At 44.6% G+C, this 26,297-nt stretch overlaps 2 protein-coding genes across 9 annotated transcripts in view; one reads left to right on the top strand and one right to left on the bottom strand.

Moving 5' to 3' along the window:
* Positions 1 to 23,898, bottom strand: part of znf385d (zinc finger protein 385D) — a 143,609-nt gene extending 119,711 nt beyond the window's left edge. For 6 of the 7 annotated variants that reach the window (XR_009795216.1, XR_009795215.1, XM_061821382.1 and 3 more), the window contains exon 1: positions 16,568 to 16,923. The gene's annotated coding sequence lies outside the window, so the exon portion shown is untranslated. Of the gene's footprint in view, positions 1 to 16,567; positions 16,924 to 23,779 lie in introns of those variants that run through there. The other variant, XM_061821378.1, reaches the window with a different exon arrangement.
* Positions 23,784 to 26,297, top strand: part of LOC133501531 (ubiquitin-conjugating enzyme E2 E2) — a 57,163-nt gene continuing 54,649 nt past the window's right edge. The window contains exon 1 of one of the 2 annotated variants that reach the window (XM_061821388.1): positions 23,784 to 24,005. The gene's annotated coding sequence lies outside the window, so the exon portion shown is untranslated. The remainder of the gene's footprint in view (positions 24,006 to 26,297) is intronic. The other variant, XM_061821387.1, reaches the window with a different exon arrangement.

Below are 26,297 nucleotides of genomic sequence, written 5' to 3'. Positions count from 1 at the left end.
TCCTCACTTTCCCTTCCATCCGTCGGGCAAACAGACAACATTGAGCTCGTTAGCATGATTGTCGCTACGCTAACAGCACAAATGAGTCCGAGTGACTAATACGCACAATATTTTTCTCACAGCCAGGCTACCAGGCCTGACCTACAAACACTGCTTTAAATGTCAAATTGCAGAAAAGTCTATCATCCCCCCTCCCACACAAACACCCACACACACATACACGTACACACTGCTTGACTGACTTGGTGATGTTCGCTGGCGGGGTTGCTGTGTGGCTCAGAGGAGGGGCCCAGTTGGGTATAAGGTGGCGTTCATTTCACACTCTGGCGTACGCACATAACACTTCTGCGCCGACACGAGCCATCACTCACACACACACCGGCAATAACAGAGGACAAATTGTCTGCTTCACCTTTCAGTGAACACACAACATGAACACAATAACCTTCCCTTTGTCTTCTTTGCATAGTTAGAATCTCCTTAGTTCATGTTTTTCCCCCACGCTGGACTGATCCTCACCAATTAGCAATCATCAATCTAATCTAATGATCAAACTAATCATCAGTTTCGATGTACATTCATCAACAAACCTAATCTTGTCACCTCATTTGATCACGGTCCACATACCTGTCTACAACTGATTCAGTGGTTTTCAAACTAGGGTGCACCTCCGCACACCTGATAGGAAAGATTTCAAGACGGTGGGGGGGGGACCACTAGGCTAATTTCACTCGACTAATCATGTCCAAACTGTATACAACACAGCAATTCACACAACTAATCAACTCACCCATCTCGTCCTCATCTCATCCAACTCGTCATCACTACAAGTTATCGGTCCCATCTTCTCAACTCGTCCATCTAATCAACATACTTCTCTCACCAAATTCGTTTTACCAAAGCCAAATAATCTGAAACTCATGATTACTCATCTATTCACACGTCTACTCCTTAACTACCTTAAAATAATCATCTTGTTTTATCATCATCAAAATACCCATCTCATCCTCATCTCACTTAACTAATCTTTCCGGCCTATAAACCACGACTTTTCCCCACACGCTTTCAGCCCTGCGGTTTATGCGATGATGCGGCTAGTTTGCGCATTTATTTCTACTGACCGCAAGGGGGCACTCGAGCGGAAAAGGTAAGCGTGAGACCGGTGGAACAAATGTGTCGAGGAAGTGACTTTTAACCGACCCTGTTAGCGCGGCCTTAGCGTGACGCTAGCATTAGCATGGCAGTATTGTTAGTGTTAAACTCTGCATACCGTCTTTCTTTGTAAGTATCTCGTTTCAATGTGGGCACTTGTGGCTTTTACACAGCTGCGGCGTATCTTCTTTTCCTTTCGGCTTGTCCCGTTAGGGGTCGCCACAGCGTGTCATCTTAGCCTATCTCCTGCATCTTCCTCTCTAACCCCAACTGCCCTCATGTCCTCCCTCACCACATCCATAAACCTTCTCTTTGGTCTTCCTCTCGCTCTTTTGCCTGGGAGCTCCATCCTCAGCATCCTTCCACCAATATACTCGGTCTCTTGCCTCTGAACATGTCCAAACCATCAAAGTCTGCTCTCAAATCTTGTCTCCAAAACATCCAACTTTGGCTGTCCCTCAGATGAGCTCATTTCTAATCCTAGCCAACCTGAGAACCTCAACATCTTCATTTCTGCCACCACCAGTTCTGCTTCCTGTTGTTTCTTCAGTGCCACCATCTCTAATCAGTACATCATGGCCGGCCTCACCGCTGTTTTGTAAACTTTGCCCTTCATCCTAGCAGAAACTCTTCTGTCACATAACACACCAGACACCTTTCGCCAGCTGTTCCAACCTGCTTGGACGAGTTTCTTCACTTCCTGACCACACTCTCCATTGCTCTGTATTGTTGACCAAGTATTTGAAGTCGTCCACCCTCGCTATCTCTTCTCCCTGTAGCCTCACTCTTCCCCCTCTACTTTTCTCATTCACGCACAGATATTCTGTTTTACTTCGGCTAATCTTCATTCCTCTCCTTTCCAGTGCATGTCTCCATCTTTCCAATTGTTCCTCTGCGTGCTCCCTGCTTTCACTGCATATGACAATATCATCTGCGAACATCATGGTCCAAGGGGATTCCAGTCTAACCTCATCTGTCAGCCTATCCATTACCACTGCAAACAGGAAGGGGCTCAGAGCTGATCCCTGATGCAGTCCCACCTCCACCTTAAATTCCTCGGTCACACCTAAGGCACACTTCACCATTGTTCAGCTGCCATCATACATGTCCTGAACTATTTTAACATACTTCTCTGGCACACCAGACTTATGCATGCAGTACCATAGTTCCTCTCTTGGTACTCAGTCATAGGCTTTCTCGAGATCCACAAAGACACAATGTAGCTCCTTCTGACCTTCTCTGTACTTTTCCACTAGCATCCTCAAGGCAAATAATGCATCTGTGGTACTTTCTAGGCATGAAACCATACTGTTGCTCGCAGATACTTACTTCTGTCCTGAGTCTACCCTCCACTACTCTTTCCCATAACTTCATTGTGTGGCTCATCAACTTTATTCCTCTATAGTTCCCACAGCTCAGAACATCCCCTTTGTTCTTAAAAATGGGAACTCGAACACTTTTCCTCCATTCTTCAGGCATCTTTTCACCCGCTAGTATTCTGTTGAATAAGTTGGTCAAAAACTCCACAGCCATCTCTCCAAATTGCTTCCATACCTCTACCGGTATGTCATCAGGACCAACTGCCTTTCCATTTTTCATCCTTTGTAGTGCCTTTTCTGACTTCCCCCTTGCTAATCATTGCCACTTCCTGGTCCTTCACACTTGCCTCTTCAACTCTTCCTTCTCTCTCATTTTCTTCATTCATCAACTTCTCAAAGTATTCTTTCCATCTATTTAGCACACTACCGGCACCAGTCAACACATTTCCATCTCTATCCTTAATCACCCTTACCTGCTGCACATCCTTCCCATCTCTATCCCTCTGTCTGGCCAACCTGTAGAGATCCTTTTCTCCTTCTTTCGTGTCCAACCTGGTGTACATGTCTTCATATGCCTCTTGTTTAGCCTTTGCCACCTCTACCTTTGCCCAACGTCGCATCTCAATGTACTCCTTTCGCCTCTCCTCAGTCCTCTCAGTATCCCACTCCTTCTTCGCTAATCTCTTTCCTTGTATGACTCCTTGTATTTTGGGGTTCCACAACAAAGTCTCCTTCTCCCCTTTCCTACCAAAAGACACACCAAGTACTCTCCTGCCTGTCTCTCTGATTACCTTGGCTGTCGTTGTCCAGTCTTCCGGGAGCTTCTGCTTTCCATCGAGAGCCTGTCTTACCTCTTTCCGAAAGGCCGCACAACATTCTTCCTTTCTCAGCTCTACCTTTGTCTTCTTAATATTCCTACCCACCACCAGAGTCATCCTACACACTACCATCCTATGCTGTCGAGCTACACTCTCCCCTACCACTACTTTACAGTCAGTAACCTCCTTCAGATTACATCGTCTGCACAAAATATAATCCACCTGCATGCTTCTACCTCCGCTCTTGTAGGTCACTATATGTTCCTCCCTCTTCTGGAAATAAGTGTTCACTACAGCCATCTCCATCCTTTTTGCAAAGTCCACCACCATCTGTCCCCCAAAGTTCCTTTCCTGGATGCCGTACTTACCCATCACTTCTTCATCGCCCCTGTTTCCTTTACCAATATGTCCATTACAATCTGCACCAATCACAACTCTCTCACTGTCTGGGATGCTCAGAACTACTTCATCTAGTTCCTTCCAGAATTTCTCTTTCAACTCTAGGTCACATCCTACCTGTGGGGCATAGCCGCTAACCACATTATACATAACACCCTCAATTTCAAATTTTAGTCTCATCACTCGCTCTGATACTCTTTTCACCTCCAAGACATTCTTAGCCAGCTCTTCCTTTAAAAAAAACCCTACTCCATTTCTTTTCCCATCTACTCCGTGGTAGAATAATTTAAACCCTCCTCCTAAACTTCTAGCCTTACTTCCTTTCCACCTGCTCTCTTGGATGCACAGAATATCAACCTTTCTCCTAATCATCATGTCAACCAACTCCTGAGCTTTTCCTGTCATGGTCCCAACATTCAAAGTCCCTACAGTCAGTTGTAGGCTCTGTGCATTCCTCTTTTTCTTCTGACGATGGATCCGACTTCCTCCTCTTCTTTGACTTTGACCCACAGTAGCTGAATTTCCACCAACGCCCTGCAGGTTAGCAGTGCCGGGGGGGCGGGCGTTGTTAACCCGGGCCACGACCGATCCGGTATGGGATTCTTTAGATGAACGCTCATATTTGTTTGGCACAGTTTTTACGCCGGATGCCCTTCCTGACGCAACCCTCTGCATTTATCCGGGCTTGGGACCGGCCTACAGATTGCACTGGTTTGTGCCCCCACAGGGCTGCATTTGCGTATGTACGTACCAAATGGTATTTCCTTTACAAATGTACTGGGTGAGGCTTATAACCAGGTGCGCGCTGTAGGCCAGGAATTACTGTAATCAACTCAAACATCTATTCCTCATCTGACCCAATTTATCATCAGATAGCAGAACTCAGTCACCTAACTTATCTACTCGTTGTTACTACCCCATCTAGTCATCATTTCATCCATCTAATCGGTATATTTGTCCAAACATCAACTCGCACACATACTATTCAGTTCGCTTGACTTCATCATCACCAAACCTGTTTACTACTCATCAATACATAGCACTAATCAACCATCAACTCCTTGACTCACCTCTTCAATCATTTTCTCATCGTCAACCACTCTTTTTTTAATACATGAAAAAAAGCACATGCCCATGTACCGTCATCCCCGGCCCACAGAATGCACCTGGTGATAAGACTCACCGAGTACATTTTTCAAGGAAATACCATTTGGTACATACATACGCCCCAGCTGTGTAAAAGCCACGAGTGCCCACATTGAAACAAGATATTTACAAAGAAAGACGGTACACAGAGAGTTTAATGCTAGCGACGGCGCGCTAACAAGTCTGGTTTAAAAAAAAAAAAAAAAAAAAAAAAAAAAAAAAAACACTGAGACACGGCAGTGACACGCTAGCGCAGCGCTAACAGGGCCGGACCGTAAAAAGTCACTTCCTCGGCACATATATTCCACCGGTCTCTCTCTTACCTTTTCCGCTTGAGTGCCCCCTTGCGGCCGTAAGAAAAAAAAATGCACAAATTAGCTGCATCACCACATAAGATGCGGGGTTGAAAGAGTGTGAAAAAAGTCACGAGTTACAGGCCGGAAATTACGGTAATAATGGCCAACCGCATTCATTCCTCATCTTATCTGTTTGATCTCACATGTCTGGGGTTCTGTCATAACTAACAGGGTCGTCACTCGTCTCATACGACTCACCGGATCACCTCACCCTTCTAAACCTCACCTTATCCGACCTATGACCATCACTTGACCCGACTAATCATCACCTTACGACGACTGCTTAATTAAATGGCAATGTCAACCCACCCTTCTAGTCATCATCACCTCATTAACACACCAGTTTATTTTTAACTCTTAACCTAAAACCTTATCGTCAACTCATGCATTTCATCATCTACTGATCATCACCTGACCTGTTTAATAAATACCTTACTGGTTTGTTTATCACATTACCCGTTTGGGGGTAGGTGGACAAACAAGTGCTGTTTCAACCCACGGAGCGGCAACACATAGAAACCGTGCAATTTGCCTAATTATAGTCTGCTAGCTTAATGCTAACATAGAATGTGAAACAGCATTGACGAGCTAGTATTACTGTTCTTGTAAAAGCAGTGACACCCCGGCCCCCCCAACAGATTGATCCCACGGCACCTGCAGCCTCCAAGTGTAGTTGTTGTTGTCGGGTCAAAAGGAAGAAAAGGGGGAGAGCGACACGCCTCTCAAATAATGACCGAGTGCGTGATTCGGGCAGTCAGGAAGATCGGGTGCAGCCAGCCCAACTGTTATTAGCTCTTAAAGTGCAATTTATCTCTTAGCTTTGATGGCTTCAGCCAAGTCCATGCACCAAAGCGACATGCGGATGATATGTAAACACGACACTCGGCCTCAGGGAAGATACAAGTCTAGTCTGGTCTTTGGAGGATTGGATCTCCCACAAAGATCATTTAGTTTGGCCCCCTAAAGAGTTAAAAAAAAAAAAATAGAGCAGGACAGTTTTACCAATCAATATAAAATTGGATGGATGTGTCTATAATAACAGGGCACATGAAAAGTCACAAGGACCCACATCAAGAATTTAAAAAGGGGAAATATAGTGCTTTGCATGATCAGTGTATTAATTGGTAATGTAATATGTATCCCATTTTGACAATGTGATGTTAAATCCTCTCTCATTTAATAGTGTTTTGAGAAGATTTTTTAATCGACAATGACGAATTTTCATGGGCGCTGCCATTTTCGCGAGTCACATGACCTACGTGCGCGGATGTGACGTGTTACGTCCCGTTCCAAACTCTGGCTTACATGGGACACCATTATGCCCAGCGCTGATTTCTCAACTTTATCCTCATCTGATAAAGAAATAGCAGTATCGGTTGATCGGGAGGATGGAGGAATACTTCCATACAGATTTGAACCTGTGGCTGGAATTAATGTTGAATATTCGGATGGTTCTTTGAACGGGAATGACGCGGAGTCTGACGAGCGAGCTCGGCGGCTGGCCGCGACCCGAGCTTTTAGATGGCGGAGGCCTTTAGCTGAGCTCCGCTCACTTCGTTAGCCCCGGACGCCTAGCTAGGCTAAAGGCCTCCGCCGCCACCAAAGGCAGGCCACAAGCTCTGGCGGCAGCCTGCGAGCTGAGCTTCGACGTCTGGGGAAGCCTTTAGCATAGCTTCGGGGGCTAACGAAGCGAGCAAAGGTCGTTAGCCCCAGATGCCAAAGCTAGGCTAAAGGCCTCCGCCACCACCGAAGCTCGGCTAAAGGCCTCTACCACCTGAAAAGCTCGGCTCCCGGCCCGCCACAGAGCTCGCTCGTTAGACTCTGCGTCATTCCTGCCCGAAGAACCATCCGAATATTCAACATTACAGCCACAGGTTCAAATTCATATGGAAGTATTCCTCCGTCTTCTCGATCAACCGATACTGCTATTTCTTCATCAAATGAGGATAAATCCGAAAAATCAGCGGTGGGCATAATGGTGTCCCATGTAATCCAGCATTTGGAACGGCACGGTACACGTCACATACGCCAACGTAGATCCTGTGACTTGCGAAAATGGCAGCGCCCCTGAAAATTTGTCATTGTCGATAAAAATCTTCTTAAACACTATTAAATGAGAGAGGATTTAACATCACATTGTCAAAATAGGATACATATTGCATGACCTATTGATACCCTGTTCATGCAAACTACTGGATTTCCCCTTTAACAGGAAATCGTTTTAGGCCACTTTGAGGCTTCACGTAATGTTTTTAAAAAATTAGCCCCGGACATCAGTGTCAACAGCTATTGCTATCGAGCAGCCATCTTGGGCGAATTCCAGGACTTTTTTTTTTTTTTTTTTAAGGGAACTCGCACGTTCCCAAAGGCAGTTTTACATTATTTAAATTATGACAGTCAGGAATGTTCAAATGAGACTTTAAACATTGCCGGTCCAGATGTGAATGGTTTTAATATCAGTAAAACACAGACTAGATTATTTCCTATGGGGAAAAATGTCTTTGGAGCTCAAATCTACATTACACTTTGTATTCTAATAGACAGTATGTTTTATACACTGAATGTGAAATATTCTCTGCGTAGGGCAATATATTTTTTGGGCCGCATGCAACATTTTGTGGGAGGAATTGCCGATGGTTCCCTCCCGGTGGCAGTGATGTGTAAAATATGCAAATGAGCACATGAATATTCATGAGGCGAGCGCGCATCCCCGGGTGACTTGGACAAACGTGACAGTTGAGTTCAGAGTTCACATCCATCCGTTTGGATGTTGCAACTCCATCGTGTTCCAGAGTGGAATGTGTGTGAGTGTGTTTTGTATTATTTGACTTTGTTCATGTGAGGCTCTTGAATTGTCAGCTGAGCTTTCTTTTGCCTGAGTGCACTCAGCTTGTATTAAAATGACTTTTACGAGGCGCTCCCATAACAGCCCAATAAAAAGGCAAAAAAGGAAAGAAAAAAAAAAGCTGGCGTAAAAGAATGTAGCGTAATCCCGTGTTCTCAAACATCTCCCACGGCATGAATACAGGTGGCGGATTTTGGAATCATATTTTTATGACGGAGCATTAGAATTTAGATGAATTACAGTGCAGCGGTGGCACAGCTGCAAACTGTTGGCCTCACAGTTCTGAGGACCCCGTTTAGTCTTGGCCCTCCGTCTGTGGAGTTTGAATGTTCTCCCCGTGCCTGCGTGGGTTTTCTTCGGCCGCTCCGGTTTCCTCGCACATCCCAAAAACATGCAACATTAATTGGACACTCGAAATTGCCCTAAGGTGCGATTGTGAGTGCGTCTGTTTGTCTCCATGTGGCCTGCGATTGGCTGGCAACCAGTTCAGGGTGTACCCTGCCTTCTGCCCGTTGACAGCTGGGATAGGCTCTAGCACTCCCCGCGACCCTCGTGAGGATAAGTGGCAAAGAAAATGGTTGAATGGATTATCTTAAAGTAGTTAAGGAGTAGACATTTGAATACATGAGTAGTCATGAGTTTCTGATTATTTGGCTTTGGTAAGACAATTATGCTGATTAGATGGATGACCCTCGTGAGGATAAGCGGCTAAGGACACAGATGGATGAATGGTATTTCCTTGAGGCTTATAACCAGGTGGGCTCTGTAGGCCGGGAATTACGGTAGTTGGTCAGTCAGTCATTTTGGTGGTGAGTCGATCAATCGGTCAGTACGTTGGTGAGTTGGTTGGTTAGTTAGTCAGTCAGTCATCTCCCCCCTATTCGACAGTGATGTTTAGCCCTGTTGGAGGTCTCGCCGATGGCGTGTCACTGAGAAGGTGCACAGGGTAAAAGCAGTTCAATAAAAGACAAGCTGAAGACATAAGGCAATCACAACAGCAGCTGTTCGTGTGAGTTAACTTATCGCTTTCCCTCTGCCATTTTTTTCCCCGTGATATAAAAAGCTTTTACTTTCCCCACATTGTTTCTACTGCCCAACCACCTACCTTGTAAAACAACAACAAGGAAATCTGACTTCAAACATCTTCTGTTTAAAATTCAAAGCCCGGCGTACGTATTCCATTGTTGCACTGAAAAAAAAAAAGTGTTTTCGTGCGGTTTGTGCAGTGTCACTTTTGTGGGGACTCTTATGATTAGCTGAATGACTCAGAAAGTTAGGTTGACCCGAGAAACATCCTGTAAAAATCTGCGGTGGAGAATTTTTTATGGACGACGTAAAATATCGGCACCGCAGACCTCACGGCGGTATTAGCGTCCAGAATATTAGCATGCAGCGGGATTTGTGACATTCTGTCAGCCTTGATTAATGATATCGTGAACTTGTTGTCTTTAAATCAGGCCTGGGGATTGTCACGGCCGAGTGACGCCTTGACATCACGCTGCTAATTCAGCAAAAAAAGTGAAAAGCTATTCCATCCATTATCATTAACGCTTATCCTCACGATGGACACGAGCGTGCTGGAGCCTATCCCAGCTATCTTTGGGAGATAAGCGGGGTACACCCTGAACTGGTCGCCAGCCAATTGGAGAAGTCAAAAGATATTGATTTTATTTTTCACTGAGTAGGTGTAATCTGGAACGAATATGCCCCCTTGTGGTGGTGAACAATAGCACATGATGACGTCAGAAATGCGTTGTAACCCCAAACCACCTATCATGTCTGCTAATAATTTTCTAGAGAACATTTCTAAAGAACTATACAACTTTAGGACCCAAGTCCCATAGAATTTCTAGAGAAATTCTATTGTTCTGTAGAAAATCACAGCCAAAAATCTATAGCACAAGTTGTTCTGTACAAATTCTACAGAAAATATTTAGCAGGGGTCTACCTGCAATCTAGAGATCCCATTTAAAAAAAAAAAAAAAAAAAACCTTCACATTCTCATGGTGAACCCTTTTCATTTATCAAAACACACTAAAGTATTTTTTTTGAAACACCTTTAAAAGTATTCCTTACCAGAGACGAAGACATCGGAAACTAACGTAAAATATTAATTCAAGGAAAGAAAGACTTTCACTCACACAGTTCTTTTAAAAAGAGGAAACATATCCTTGCTTATCACCGTTTTTGTCACTCCCATTTGAATTTTACCAAAGCAATAAAACAAAACAAAAGGCATTAAAAATTGTATATCTAAAAAACACCGTTAAAAAAAAAAAAAAAAAACAATTTTGGCTACTACCTGACAGCTATTTTAACCCTAACATCTTTCAAAGCACGAGTCAACAGATAACATGTACGCATTCTTAAAATGATATAGATATATATATATATATATATATATATATATATATATATATATATATATATATATAATATATATATATATATATATATATATATATATTGTGATCCAATGAATAGGAATACTGAGATTTGAAAACATTTTGTACATAGTGAGCATAATTTAGCATATAAAGGGTGATGGTCATACTTCTATGGAGGGAAATGTGGTTTTTTTTTTCTGCATGTGCCTTCGTTTGAATGTTCATTATGGTGCTAAAAATAAAAACAAAAGACAATCAGTAAACAGAACACTGAGCTCCTATTGGACCACTGAACCCACCATAAATCATTGGTTTTGTTTGCTTTGCTGGAAACAGAAAATAAAAAAAAAAAAAAATAATGGCTGATGTTTATTTGTTTCCTTCTTTCTCAGGGTAGATTTGCTGATAGTTTGTTTTGGGTGTTTGGGTTTTATTTGGCAGCGGTTTCGCATGTTTTAGGAAAACAAGACGAAGTGCAGAAAAAGAGCCAACAGAGCAAAACAAAAAACGTTTGACTGTTGGAATGTTGCTAATTAATGAAAGAAAGCTCATGCTTAAAATGATTTTTTGTGTGTGTGTGAGATTCTGGCGCCACTTGCAGGACAGTCACCACTGCAGCCTCTCCTCATTTGTGTGTGTGTGTGTGTGTGTGTTCCCTGACCCCCCCACCCCACACCCCCCACCCACATTATTATAAATGGATGCCAACATCTTGTCTCGTCTGGGAAATGTGTTTGGCTTCATTCCTCCATGCTAATAACAAACAAATATCTCACTGCTAATGACAACTTCCATTAAGTCCAGCGACATGTTAACCAACAGCCCAGAAATCACCAACTCAGAGAAACATGAAAAATCAACTAAAAAAAAAGAAAAAGTTTGAGTAGAAATCCATTTTTTTTTTTTTTTTTTTTTTTAAATGAAGACCAAATGAGGACGTTGCTTTATTACGTACAACTACGCCATCAGATAATCCAATACCACTTATTTTTAACGATTGGATGTGACTGTTTTGTTGGTCCACTGAGACAATTTCATGAGTTTTGGTGCTTCACGAACACCGCTAGGATCAACTCCCACTTCATTCTGACAAGACCAGCAATTATAATAATTTTAAAAAGCAATCATTTGATGGATTCACCATTTTTCACTGTGTCTGTGTCCCAAAACGTTGTGAATGATATACATCATTCCCTTATTCTAACAAGGGTCGGAGGAGTGCTGAAGCCTATCCAAGCTATCATTGGGCAGGAGGCGGGGTACATCCTGAACTGGTTCCAAGCCAATCACAGGCCACTTTTTTTGTGTTGGCCATTATCTACCACTTTTCCAGGTTGAGTCACGGGGAAAAAAGCTTCAGCAGGGATACCCAGACTTCCCTTTCCCCAGCCACTACTTCAAGCTCTTCCAAAGGGATCCCAAGGTGTTCCCGAGCCAGCCGAGAGACAGTCTCTCCAGCGTGTCCTGGTTCGTCCTCTGCGTCTCTTTCTGGTGGGACATGCCCGGAACACCTCACCAGGGAGGCGTCCGGGAGGCATCCGAATCAGATGCCCCAGCCACTTCATCTCACTCCTCTCAATGCGGAGGAGTAGCGGTTCGACACTGAGCACCTCCCAGATAACCGCGCTTCTCACCATCTCTAAAGGAGAGTCCGGACACCCTGTGGAAGAAACTCATTTTCGCACACAGCTCATGCCCATAAGTGAGGGTAAGAACGTAGATCGACTGGTAAATGAAGAGGTTCGTCTTTCGACTGAGCTCCCTCCTGACCACAACGGACCGATACAAAGTCCGCATCGCTGCAGACGCTGCACCGATCTGTCTGTCGACCTCCCACTCCATTCTTCCCTCGCTCGTGAATAAGACCAAGATACTTGAACTCCTCCACTTGAGGAAGGATCTTATCCCCGACCCGGAGTGGGCATGCCACCCTTTTCCGACTGAGGACCATAGTCTCTGATTTGGAGGTGCCGATTCTCATCCCAGCCGCGAATTGCTCCAGTGAGAGCTGGAGATCATGGCTTGATGAAGGCAACAGAACCACATCATCTACAAAGAGCAGAGATGCCATGCAGAGGCCACCAAACCGGACACCCTCTGTGCCTCCGCTGAGCCTAGAAATTCTGTCCATAAAAGTTGTGAACAAAATCGGTGACAAAGGGCAGCCATGGCGGAGTCCAACTCTCACTGGAAACGAATCCGACTTATTGCCGGCAATGCGGACCGTACAGGGAGCGAACAGCTCGTAGCAGGGGGTTCGGTACCCTATACTCCTGCCTTCTCCAAGTCCAAAAAAACACATGTAGACTAGGTTGGCCCATGCACCCTCGAGGGGCTTCATACAAAAGATCAAAAAAAAAAAATTACAAAAAGAACAAACAATCCAGTCAGAAAAAGCAGCTCAGTCGCCAAAGTGTAATCGTTTGGAAAGGTGACCAGACCACAACTTGTGTTCAGCAATCATGTCCCATTGTGTCGTTAAATTGAAGAGCACTTCTTGCTGGTTTGTGTGCGCGCGGACGCCTTGATGGCGTTTCAATAGCCGCTGATTGATTGGCGCCAGCTCCCAACACAAGAATAAGGAAAAATTGCATTCTCAGAAACAAAGCAAAAGCAACAACAACGCGCAGTCGTGTGCGTGAAGGAGAGAGAGAGAGAGAGAGAGAGAGAGAGAGACACTCCATTGTCACAAAAGGTGCCTTTTATGTTCTCCAATGATCACCAGTTTTTTGTTAATCTGCTTTGTATTGCTTCTATTGACATTTAATACTGAAGCACAAAGGGCAGCTTCTTATTGATGGAACATGTTTGCATCAATAATTACACCACTTTGGTAAGCCATGATGATCAAAAGTACTTTTTTTTTTCTCCATACTATTAGGTAGGAATAGACTTAATGTTAGGGGCATAACCTCATCATAAAAAACGACTGTTGGTTTCATATGGGATCAGGGGAAAAGACAAACGTGAAAAAAACATCTGCTGTTTTGTTAGGGGCTTATACACGCTACGGCGATAAATTGATTCACACTATATACATCCATCCATTTTCTTAGCCGCTTATCCTCACAAGGGTTGCAGGGAGTGCTGGAGCCTATCCCATCTGTCAACGGGCAGGAGGCAGGGTACACCCTGAACTGGTTGCCAGTCAATCGCAGGGCACATCGAGACAAACAACCAATCACACTACAATTTAGAGTGTCCAATTAATTTGCATGTTTTTGTGATGGGACGACATGGTGGGTCAGCTGGAAAGTGTTGGCCTCACAGTTCTGAGGACTCAGGTTCAATTCCAGCCCCGTTTGTGTGGAGTTTGAACGTTCTCCCCATGCCGGCGTGGGTTTTCTCCAGGCACTCCGGTTTCCTCCCACATCCCAAAAACACGCAACATTAATTGGCCACTTTAAATTGCCCCTAGGTGTGATTGTGAGTACGTCTGTTTGTCTCTATGTGCCCTGCGATTGGCTGGCAACCAATTCAGGGTGTACCCCGCCTACTGCCCCTTGACAGCTCGGATAGGCTCCAGCACTCCCCGCGACCCTTGTGAGGATAAGCAGCAAAGAAAATGGATGGAGGGATGTTTTTGGGATGTGGGAGGAAACCGGAGTGTCCGGAGGAAACCCACGAAGGCACGGGGAGAACATGCAAACTCCACACAGGCCGGTCCGAGATTGAACCTGGGACCTCAGAACTGTGAGGCCAACGCTTTTCCAGCTGAGCCACCGTGCCACCACATTACATGCATTTACGACATTTTTGTCTGGTGATGTTGTATGAGATATTTCACATAAATACTGATGAAAGATACACTTTTATATAATAACACCACAATTGATATTTCATGGTGCCCTTTATGTGCACTTTTGCAAGTACACTATAAATCCACATTTTAAAAAAGGTAAACTCGAGACTTGAACGCCACACTTCTGTTTCCAAGTTCGGCGCATGAAAAAAAAAAAAAAAAAAAATTTTACTTTGATGAAGCCGCATACATAATCCAAAAACATCCCTGCAAGATTAAAGGTGGAGAAGCGCAAAGGCAAGCTCGTTTATTGAACTAATGAGGCTACGGGGGGAAAAGATGGAAAACTCACGAGCCGCTTTAATTGCAGTTAGGAAAATATTTGCTCTCGTTTTTGCTGGAAATCCAAAGAAAGGGAATCCACTAAAATGCAAATTTCAACCGATTTATGGGGAATTTCTCTCCAAATATGTTCGTAATAAATGGCAATTTCAAGGCGTGAAAGCCCAGTTGAACCTCAAGGTGAAGTCGATTTTTTTTTTTTGCGCACAGGTTGAGATCTGGAACCACTCATTTCTTCTGTCTTGAAATCCAATTTCATGCCAAATGTGCTGATTTTAAGGAGTCAAAAAAAAAAAAATGCTTTTGTAGTACAGGAACTCGATTATGCCTGCCGAGATGTTTTCGGGCCTTCCGGGCTTGTTAGCCACGGTGTGATGAGAGCTCATTTTTCATGCTTTTCAAACGTTTTGTCCACTTCCTGAAGAGAACTTCCCCACTCGGCTGACGATGATGTTGCAAAAGCACACACACGCACTAATGGGAGGAAGGGCTGTAGTTCTCATGCAGGTCTCAGAGCGCCACCATGTGTTCTAAAGCTGCAAAGTCAAAAAAAAAAAAAAAAAGGGACGGCTACCCTTTTCATGCATGAATTACAACAAAATCCCTCAACTTTCGAAAAATAAACACCCGATGCACATTTTTTTTCCCTCCAAAGAGTTAGTCGTTGTGTCCATTTGGCTGGGAAAAAAAATGAGCTTGAAATATTAACTAGTGAAGGCGCCACGGTGGTTCAGCTGGTAAAGCGTTGGCCTCACAGTTCTGAGTTTCCGGGTTCGAACCCGGACCCGCCTGTGTGGAGTTTGCATGTTCTCCTTGTTCCTGCATGGGTTTTCTCCAGGCACTCCGGTTTCCTCCCACATCTCAAAAACATGCAACATTAATTGGATGGACGCTGAAATTGCCCCTAGGTGTGATTGTAAGTGCGACTGTTGTCTGTCTTCATGTGCCCTACGCTTGGCTGTCAACCAATTCAGGGTGTACCCTCCCTCCTGCCCGTTGACAGCTGGGATAGGTTCCAGCTCTCCTCGTGAGGATAAGCAGCAAAGAAAATGGATGCATGGATGGATGTTAACTAGTGAGATCTGTTTCATCAGTAAATAGTCTTTGATGCCAGAAACTTCCAACCACTGCTGGAACAAAGTTCTGTACGCAAATACAATGCAAACATTGAATCGAAAACAATACAACACTAAAACCCAATCTGTAGTTACGTTGACTTGGTTTAGATTAGGTTTGGTTTTATTTTATGTTTCATCTTTTTGTGTCCCTTATACATTTTCTGTTGTCATGATCCCTGTTCCTAGTTGTCTACCAGCTCCCGATAGCTACTGTACTTGCGTCTTGCCCAGATATGCCTCATTGTCTTGTCACTTTGCTTGTATAGCATTAATTTCCTGTTTACTGGCAGTCATACTTCACATTTCTGAGTAGTATATTATTAGGTTCATTTGTTTTTTGTCATGGTAAGTACTTTCCCCCCCATGTTTATTACTTTGAACGTCGTTGTTTTTAGTCCTTGTTCGTCCAGTGTTTGGTTCCACACCCTTTCTTTGCATTTTTGTTTTTGGAAAATAAGTATTTTTTTTTCCCCCCCATCCACCTTACACTCCCGGCTATCCCCCTCCACCTGGATCCACCTTTTGCCTCAAGGTCACAAAAACCGACTTCTGTAACAATGCGTCCCCCCTCAAACTCGTTCAGAGGCCAAGCAGGCTATAACGCAGGTAGCTAGTAGCCACTACAATGAACAGCTACTCTATAGGTTTTATATTAGCACGTTCCCTTCCCCCACCCCACCCCTATTTTTGCTGTTCCAGTCACGATGGAACGGTCCCAGAATAGGAACAGGAGATGGTACAGCCCCATCATTTTGCACTGTTTTACATTTCGCTGTAACGTTATACAGCATAGTACAGTAGTATAATTAATATCCAGTGAAATACTGTGTTTTCAAAGATTGCTGACAACAGCAAAAACTTACAGTATTTACTGGCTCACTGCTGCCAGTAAAGTACTGTGGTTTTTAGTGTTCCACTAATAAATAGTAATACTGTTACGAACCTCTGGTGCAGGGCTGGATCCAAATGCAGGACTCCGAGACGAGGGCATGATGTTCGGCGTAGTCTTATCGAAAGCTGAGGTCGTAAACGGTGTAAGCAGTCCGAGAAGGCAGAGGTACAGAAACCCTAGGCGAGGCAGGATACAAAAGCCATGAACCGAGGTCTGATGATTAGGAGACAGACTAGGAAACAGGAACTAGGACTTGACAATGACTATGAAACAAAAACTAAGACGGGACTAAACTGTGGTGGCACAGAAACGCTGTGAAGAGGCTAACTCAACACTACACTACACTACACTACACTACACCCAGTGTTGGAGATTCCAACTGTCAGTGAATACAACTCACTAACTCAGGGCACAAGGAACTGGCAAACGCCAGTGAGAAAAAATCCAACTTAAATGGCCGTCTAATCACAGTCCTAATGTGAAACAGCTGTGAGGAGTCACAGGTGTCACCGCCCAGAGCAGTGGCGTGGCCACGCCCCTCTTGGCAGTGGCCAAGTCTTGCTCATGACAAATACTTTTTACAACAATAAATGAATTCTAAAAGTATGTTGACTGCATTTGTATCTATCAATGTTTATTTTTATCACCATTGTTATTAATCCTTCCATTCATTTTCATCACTGCTTATCCTCACGAGGGTCACGGGAAGTGGTGGAGCCTATCCCAGCTGTCAACAGGCAGTAGGCGGGGTACAACCTGGAACTGGTTGCCAACCAATCGCAGGGGGCATCAAGACAAACAGCCGCACTCACAATCACACCTAGGGGCAATTCAGAGTGTCCAATTAAATGCATTGTTATTAAAATTGATGATAATTTTGTTTTATTGTCATATGATGATCACCTCCATCATCATAATGTTTAGTAATGATAAAACAAAGGTATTAGTCCCTTTTCAAACTTTAGTCTGTATTTTTTTAACCTAATAAGGTAAATCAATATCCTACATCGACATCCGCGGCCTCGTTCTTGTTAGCGCGGACGCTGCTGAAATTGCAGAGACAGCATCGTGACAATGTCACGATAACACAGTTAACCTTCAACCGTGCAATCCGCTGCCAGGTCCAATGACACGGGACTCTGGGCGGCTTGTCCCGGCGCGGGTGTCCAAGGTGAGCATTGATGGTAGAAAGGGGGGTGATGGTGGTGGTGAGGGGGCTGGATTTACTTCAAGGGGTTACATTTTATCACATTTTATCCATGACAATGCCGAGCAGGCATGACCTTATGGCCCGAAGTTGAGTACGCATAAGCACCTGTGTTTGTAATTTCTTACAAATGCTAAGAGCACTTTCATCCATGAGACAGTGCTATGGCTTGACTAAATAAAGCACCTCTTCTCAGTTCAACATAGTTGCTTGGCACAAAGATGCCACCTGAATGCAATATTTTATATTAGACAGGGCTTTGGCCTGAGGAGTTCAATTGAGAGTACATTTTTTGTCCAATCAGATTTAATCAATTTTATCTGCCTAAGGGCCTCCAGAATTAGTACTGTTGGTCCACATAAATTTTCTACTGTATTAAAATGATATCAAATTCGCCCTCCGTCAGCCAGCAAACTCGCCCTCGATGACGGCGGCGATTTCCGGCCATTGATTGGCTGTTCGGAGCGAGCCAAGTTGCAAAAGTAGCACATTGTTTAACCACATTGTTTAACCAGTCAGGAAAAACATATCCCGTAAATCCAAACACAAGTAAACAATGAATCACCACATTGATGTGTTTTATTGCGTACAAACAAAGCGTGACATCTTGTTTATTACACGGCATTATTTGAGAGTCAGGCCTTGTTTGGACGTGTGAATTGAGGCCAGGCTTGGCGGGATATATTCCTTGGAGTTTTTAAAGCTTCCCCTCAAGCGCTCAAACAGATCTTGGAGGATTTCAGAATGAAATCCTGGAGAAGAAGTGGAGGGGGGGGGGGGCATTGCAGTAACTCGTTTCTTTTGAGGGCACTATCGACTAATCCCCACTTGAACAAATGGAGCACAATAAAGCCCCGATAAAAGTTGCAAAACCAGCAGAACATCTCAAAGTCACATTCGTTGTTATCAGTGTCAAATTCAAAAGACCTGACCTCCATTGTTTTGTAATTATTTCTAACACAATGTTTTGCTTTATGGAGGTGTATGACTGCCCTCCAGTGGTGTGTACGATTTAAACCACAGACCAGGGCCATGCCGGATTAAAAGTTAGCATTTTGGTACACTATCCATTCATCCATCCATTTTCTTCACCACTTATCCTCGCGAGGGTCACGGGGTAGTTTATCCCAGCTTTCAACGGGCAGGAGGCAGCGTACACCCTGAACTGGTTGCCAGCCAATCGCAGAGCACATGGAGACAAACAGACGCACCTACAATCATACCTACCAATTTAGTGTCTCCAATTAATGTTGCGTGTTTTTGGGATGTGGGAGGAAATCGGAGTGCCCGGAGAGAACCCACGGAGGGACGGGGAGAACATGCAAACTCCATACAGGCGGGTCCGGGATTGGAACCGTGAGGCCAACGCTTTACCAGCTGATCCACCGTGCCGCCCCATTTTAATATTTCTATTTCACATTTTCTTTTGCAAGCTTCGGCACTCCCGCGACCCTTGTGAGGATAAGCGGCAAAGAAAATGGATGGATGGATTTTCTTTTGTTGTATTGGTAGATGGACTGTGATCAACCCGAGAGGTTCCCCTGCATCAGCACCAAAATAAATGTCCAGAATTCAAGCAATACAGAATATTTGTACTAATCTATGAAGTATAATTTATTGGCATGTTAGAATTGATCAAGATATGTTGCAGATACCTCTATTTTTGCTCCAGCACTGAAATAAATCTTGATTATCCTGCAATAAAAGTAACCCTACATCCATTTACAACACCGCTATTAGGTCTATATGCTCCAATACGACACTCATGTGCTTGCAATTATCTGGCTGAGCTATAGCTGCTACGCATTAAATGTAATCAGGGTCGCGTCAAGCCTCCGCGCTGCGCGTTGACCCCCCCGGAGGCCTTTCCGCAGTCGACGCAATTAAAATGGAAATGTGGGGATGTAAAAGTTGAAACATCAGCTCGTCCCTGCAGGGCGAGTCAATGCGGCTGCGAATGGGAGTCAAGTGTTGGGGGTCACATTAGTGAGTGGCATCCCCTCAAAAGTTGGGAATTAGCCTCAGACACCGGTTTCACTGATCGATACAAAATTGGGGGGGACAAGTCTATCATCACAACATCATGCACCACAAAAGTCTCAACAACCTGTCACTAAAATTGAATCAGAAGTCAAACATTTTGGTGTGAAGGAGCCATTCGTTCCGAATTTCAGCATGCGTACCTTGTTTGACGGAAAAATCTATAAGACAAATCAGCCCTGAAACACCAGTTCCACCCATCAATATGAAATTCTGCCGACATGTCTATCATGACAGGACGCACCAAAAAAAATCTCAAGAATCCATCACCAAAATTGAACAGGAAGTCGATAGCCAATAGCAGGATAAGCTGTACAAAATTCTTCTCTTTGAATTTATTTTGATCAACCAGCAAACAAAACTTTATACTCATTTCAGAGATACTTGTAATAGAAAGTTTCTTGCATACCATAGACAAAGGTGTGCCTGTTAATTTTTGAGGGATTTAAATAACTATTCAGACAGCCGCATAACTTTATCTGGAATCTGTATTTATTGAGCTAGCGCCATGAATAATTTAAATTCAGTAAATTCTTCTTTACTGGATTGAGGTTTCTAAATCCCATGACGTGAGAATTGGGCCATCAGAACCTCCTGTAATACTGCGAGCCCAGCACGCAGACAAGCTGACGTGACAACCCTTAGCTCGGTGGCCCGCTTGCGTTTCGGAAAACTGTGAGCCGAGGAGAAGGACGAGGAGGCCTGGAGCGCTTTTGGATGTTTTTACAGCAATGGACAAGGCTTCTTTATGTGTGTCAAAATGCGTACAACGGAGTACTGGACTGTAAGCCCACAATGCACTGATCCCGCCTGTGCGTTGCAGCAGTCAAAAAAAAAAAAAAAAACACGGGGCCCAATCAGTGGGTTACAGTAAGGGCCTCAACGTGATCAAATGGAATGATCTACATTTACAATCAATTTACATCCCTACGCCTTATGAATAGCTGGAGTCAAATGTACATTTGAATTTGTCAGACTTTCCATTTTAAGAGTTAAGACTAATTTTAATGTCATTATATTGATCCATTTGGGATTGGGGTCAACAATACAGAGTGTGGTAAGGAAGTGAAGAAACGGGTCCAAGCGGGGTGGAACAGTTGGCGGAAGGTGTCCGGTCTTCTATGCGACAGAAGAGTCTGCGCTCGGACGAAGGGCAAAGTTTATAAAACACTGGTGAGGCCGGCCATGATGTACGGATTAGAGACGGTGGGACTGAAGAGAAAACAGGAAGGTGGGTGGCAGAATTGAAGATGTTGAGGTTCTCGCTTGGAGTGAACAGGTTGGCAAGGATTAGAAATGAGCTCATTAGAGGGACAGCCAAAGTTGGATGTTTTGGAGACATGGTTAGAGAGAGCAGACTTCGATGATTTGGACGTGTTCAGAGGCGAGAGTGAGTAAATTGGTAGAAGGGTGCTGAGGATGGAGCTGCCAGGCAAAAGAGCGAGAGGAAGACCAAAGAAAAGGTTGATGGATGTGGTGAAGGAGGACATGAGGACTGTGGCTGTGAGAGAGGAAGATGCACGAGATTGGCTTAGATGGAAAAAGATGACACGCTGTGGCGACCCCTAACGGGACAAGCCGAAAGGAAAAGAAGAAGAAGATATTCATCCATTCCCGACACAGGTTATCCTGTTCAGGGTTGCGAGATACTGGAACCTATCCCATCTTATTTCGGTGGAAAGACTACATCCTGAACTGGTCGCCCTTCAGTCGTAGGGCGCATAGAGACCGACTCACATTCTCGCCATCACTGATTGGGAACTGAACCGACACTTCTTCCACAGAAGTCCAGCGAGTGTACCGCTATACCATCAGTAACAGTGATTGACAAATCCCTCCATCCATTTGTTTTCTTCGCCATTTATCCTCACAAGGATCGCAGGGAATGCTGGAGGCTATCCCAGCTGACAACGGGCAGGAGGCAGGGTAGACCCTGAAGTGGTTGCCGGCCAATCGCAATCGTTTTTGGGATGTGGGAGGAAGTGCCCGGAGAAAACCCACGCAGGCACGGGGAGAACATGCAAACTCCACACAGGTGGGTCTGAGATTGAACCAGGGACCTCAGAACTGTGAGGCCAATGCTTTACCAGTTGAGCCACCGTGCAGCCAGATTGACAAATATTGAAGGTAAATTTCTTTCCAGACTTTGCGCCACCCACTGGAGGCCAAGGAGACCTCAGCGTTTGGCTATTTTGCCTGTCAGCTGTGAGGCCAGCCATTATCCATTCATTTTCTGTACCGCTTATTCTACTTTGGTTCACAGGTGTGCTGGAGCCTATCCCGGCTATTATTGGACGAGAGACAGGCTACACCCAGAACCGATGGCAGGCTAGTCAAAGGGAACACATCAACAACCATTTCACTCACGTTCACACGTATGGGTAATTTATAGTCTTTAATCAACCTAGTGTGCATGTTTTTGGGTTCGGGAGGAAACCAGAATACCCAGAGAAAACCCACGCAGGCACAGAAGAACATGCAAACTCCACAAAGGGAGGGCTGGGATTTGAAGCCCGGTCCTCAGAACTGTGAGGGAGATGTGCTAACCAGTCACCACTGGGTCACTGCTAACCATTATTGTTTGGTAAATTAGACAAAGACCAAAAAAAAAATGCCTTCCGCAAACCAGACAATGGGAGTTTTGTTTTCCAGTCTGTCCCTTTAGAAGTGACTACTAAGCTCACAGCGAGGAGTCTTGTGGTTTTCTCTGTGCAACTATTCACAACATCCACTTGATTAACGGTCCTTTCCGATGGCGATCTTAAGTCCGCCCCCTTTGCCATGTTCCACAAGCTTCCAAAATGGCGATTGAACAGAACATGTTTGAAGTCGATCCTCTGTCGTGTATTCCAGATAAGAGTGGGGAATGTTTTTTGCCAAATGCGTCAGACTTGTCCAAGAGAGTTCTACAGAGAGGTCTCAACTATTTCACGCAAGGATATGTACACAGAATTCAGATTTTGGACGGAGCAGAGTTCCAGTGAAATGTTGGCGATCGATGCAAAAAAGTTTGACGCCTAACTAACTTCATATTGAAATCCAACAGGATAAAATAGTGGAATCGTACTGCGCATGTAAAGCAGGGTGGGTACTTTTTACTTGGAAAGATCACGAGTCATATCATTCAAGTCTTTATAAGTGAAAGTTGTTCTACCGCAATGTATAAATCACTGATAATAATTCAGTCAAACTCAGCAAAGATACTTCTCCCTCACTTACCTTCGAACATACAGCCTTGTGTCTGTTGATATTGTCCACATTTAGTTGTACGTGCGGTCTTCCGCGAGCCTTAATCCATCGTAAACACTTCGTCAGCTGTGTTTTAGGCTTTGGAAAATGAATCAACCTAGCTAGATACCTTTCAACAGAATTGCACGTTCCCCAAGCGCATCTGAGGACCATTTTCTTCGTAACATTAACATTTCCAAGCACACGCTCCCGACAACCAGCATTGCTTGTGGGACAATGCGGCGAGAGGGGCGTGTCAAGCCAGGGGTTAAAACAATGCGGCTATCTGATTGGCTATTATTGTACGAGTGATTGACAGGTCAGAAAGGTCCATTCTCCTCAACCACAGGTTCCGGTGGATTAATTTTGATTCTTTTGGAGGGAAATTGGACGACCCACAACATTCTGGCAGCTCGACTCCTTTCTTGCCATCCCTTCAGTTGAGATGATCAGTCGTCAATCACTTTTCTGTCACTCGGAAGTATTTTTCAATCATTGGAAAATGATCTTCACCGTGATGATATTTTAATGATTCCGAACACAGACACTGTCTGCTCACTACTAGCACACATGCAGTAGCCGAAGAATGAATCATAAATGATGAACTTGAGTTGAGAAACGGGCTGTGGGTATTGGGCAAGTGGACATTCACATTAAGAGTCTTTTGTTCTCTATTCATAATTGATCCGGGAGCGCGCACGCGCAGTGTGGCCCTCGGGGGGTCGCGCGCGTCCGGCGTGCACACATCGTCTCGCGAGCGCGCACGAGGAGGCGGTCCGGAGGCTTACCTCGTCTCCGCTTCTTGTTCTTCTTCTCAGTGCTCAGTGCAGTCGTTTTCGCTGCCTCCACCACCACGCGACTTTCAAGAGCAACAACAACAAAAACAAAAAGGACGACTCGGAGCGAGTGAGAGACAAGGCGGCCGTGATACTGAGGATCCTCATCTCTTGCTTCTTTTTTGGGGGATTAAAAAAATCACGCCGAATCGCAGCGTTGACGGCCGAGCGCCAGCAGGTAAACGCGATAAAGTCGAAGCGAATGTCCCGTGGAAAGTGTTGGTTTTTTTTCTCTCGCCGCGGAAGGGGAGGAGGAGGAGGGGGAGGTGGAGGAGGTGGATGTGGATGTGCGGGGGACGAGCCTCCCTTTGTGCGGAGGTAGCCAGGGTCACAATGTGGACGCTCGACGGACGGACGGGCGGGCGGGCGGGCGGATGGTTGGTCGTCTCAGCCGGCCCCGCCGTCGACCTTCCTCCCGGGGACCTCCATCGTCTCCCTGACAGAAACGCCTTCTTTCATGCGTCTTTTCGTCAAGTTTGCAACTCCGAGGCCTAATCCCCCCACCCCACCCCCCTCCTCTCCCCTCCCCTGTCTGTTTAACCCCCCCAGCGGCGATGTTGTAACGCACCCTACTTTTAGCCTCGTAGCTAGCTCCCCTGTGACGTTCATGGACGGCTCGGTTTCCAAACCCCGCTCGACCCCCATTGTGCGTCGCACACCCGCAACGTAGCTGCTCGGCGCTCGAGAGCGGCTTGAGGCGACCGAGCGACCTCGCTGGCTGATTTCGGGGCATCGTAACATCACGACGTGCGTTGATACGGCTAACGTTCCAGCCGAGTGACGATGTCTTCCACCGCCATGAAACGCCCCCTTGGCCAGCCCGGGGAAACGCGAGCTTGTTGTTGGTCCACTTTGACCTCCAGATAGCTTACACTCAAAATAATATGCTACAGTATACATGTTTTTTTTCCAAATACGATTATTTTCATCCTTTTTGGCACCATGATTTTTTTTCTTCCGCGAAAGGGTTGAGGTTCACTACCTCTTCGTTGTGTCACGAATGCTTTGTTGTGTACCTTTTGGTTTACAATCGTCCTTTTGACCACACAAACAGCCACATTTCATACATCTATATATATAAAAATAAATCTTACAGGAGCTGTTTACAAAGCCATGTATTTACTAGCTTCAGCCGCAAGACTATTTTCCTTTTTCAAAGTTTACATAAAGAGAATTTGCTCTCATAAAGCATTAATTTACCTAATTTAACATTTTGTCATAACTTATTGTCTGGCAGCCATTTTCAAAACAGTTTTATACCATTTCGACTTATTCTTCAAGACCTGTAGTTGTTATTGTTATTACAGTTATGGTGTTCTGTGATTATATACTGTGACAACCGACCCTATGATAAGTAAGAGCAGATTTTTTTTCGATAAGTAAGAGCAGATTTTTTTTCGATAAGTAAGAGCAGATTTTTTTTCTTCCCGCAAGTAAACATTTTTATTTTCTTTGGTCATTATTAGCAGAACTCAATTTTACACCGATCGGATCATCACACTGATAATTAGCATTTTATGCTGATTGGCTTTAATATCATAATTCACCAATCCTGACATTTACTCCACACCGCCATTGTGTGCAGTATATATGAATTGAAGAGTTGGTTTATTTTTACCCTTGTTGCGTGCTTTTGTGACATCATATTGTATATATCTGACCACGAATAGACATAATTAAAAAAAAAAAACGTACACGTTGTGGGACAGATAGCGCAGCTGAAACAGACCACATGTAATGCATGTGTCAGACTACTGCAATAAAATCTTGTATTCTGATACCACAGAATCCAGTCTTTTAAGATAACTGGACTTTTGTCAACTCAGACGTGACCGGATACACTCATTATCACGGCGACGACAAGAATGAATCGTGTCATGTGTATTATGAGAACAAAATGGGGAAAAATGTGTGCTTTGTGGTCACCGGTGCTCGGTGGAGGTCTTTAAAGGTATTTTCACATATTGTACTTTTAATACGATTTGACTTGCAAGGAGGCAATAAAACCTGATGGAACCTACAAAGCTAGTGCTATTTTAACAGGTGAACCTAAACATGCTGGCGTTCTCTCGAATCATGCCCTAGTTTCATTTTGCGTGAAGTATCCATCCATCCATCCAGAGATCTTTGCCGCTTATCCCCACGAGGGTCGCAGGGAGTGCGGGAAGCTTATCTCAGCTGTCAACAGGAAGGAGGCAGGGTACACCCTGAACTGGTTGCCAGCCAATCGCAGGGCACATGGAGACAGACAACAGTCGCACTCACAATCACACCTTGGGGCAATTTAGAGTGTCCAATTAATGTTGCATGTTTTGGGATGTGGGAGGAAACCGGAGTGCCTGGAGAAAACCCACGCAGGTGCATGAAGTATTTTTAGTAAAATAAAGTTATTTCACGTCAATACATAAGGACTCATTATTTCTGCCATGTTTTATTGTTGACTAGAATACATGACCTGACAAAATGGTTT

The sequence above is a fragment of the Syngnathoides biaculeatus genome, chromosome 5 (assembly GCF_019802595.1).
Source record: "Syngnathoides biaculeatus isolate LvHL_M chromosome 5, ASM1980259v1, whole genome shotgun sequence".
Lineage (NCBI taxonomy): Eukaryota > Metazoa > Chordata > Actinopteri > Syngnathiformes > Syngnathidae > Syngnathoides > Syngnathoides biaculeatus.
Note: the sequence above shows the minus strand (reverse complement) of the source record. Positions and strands in the feature narration are given on the sequence as shown.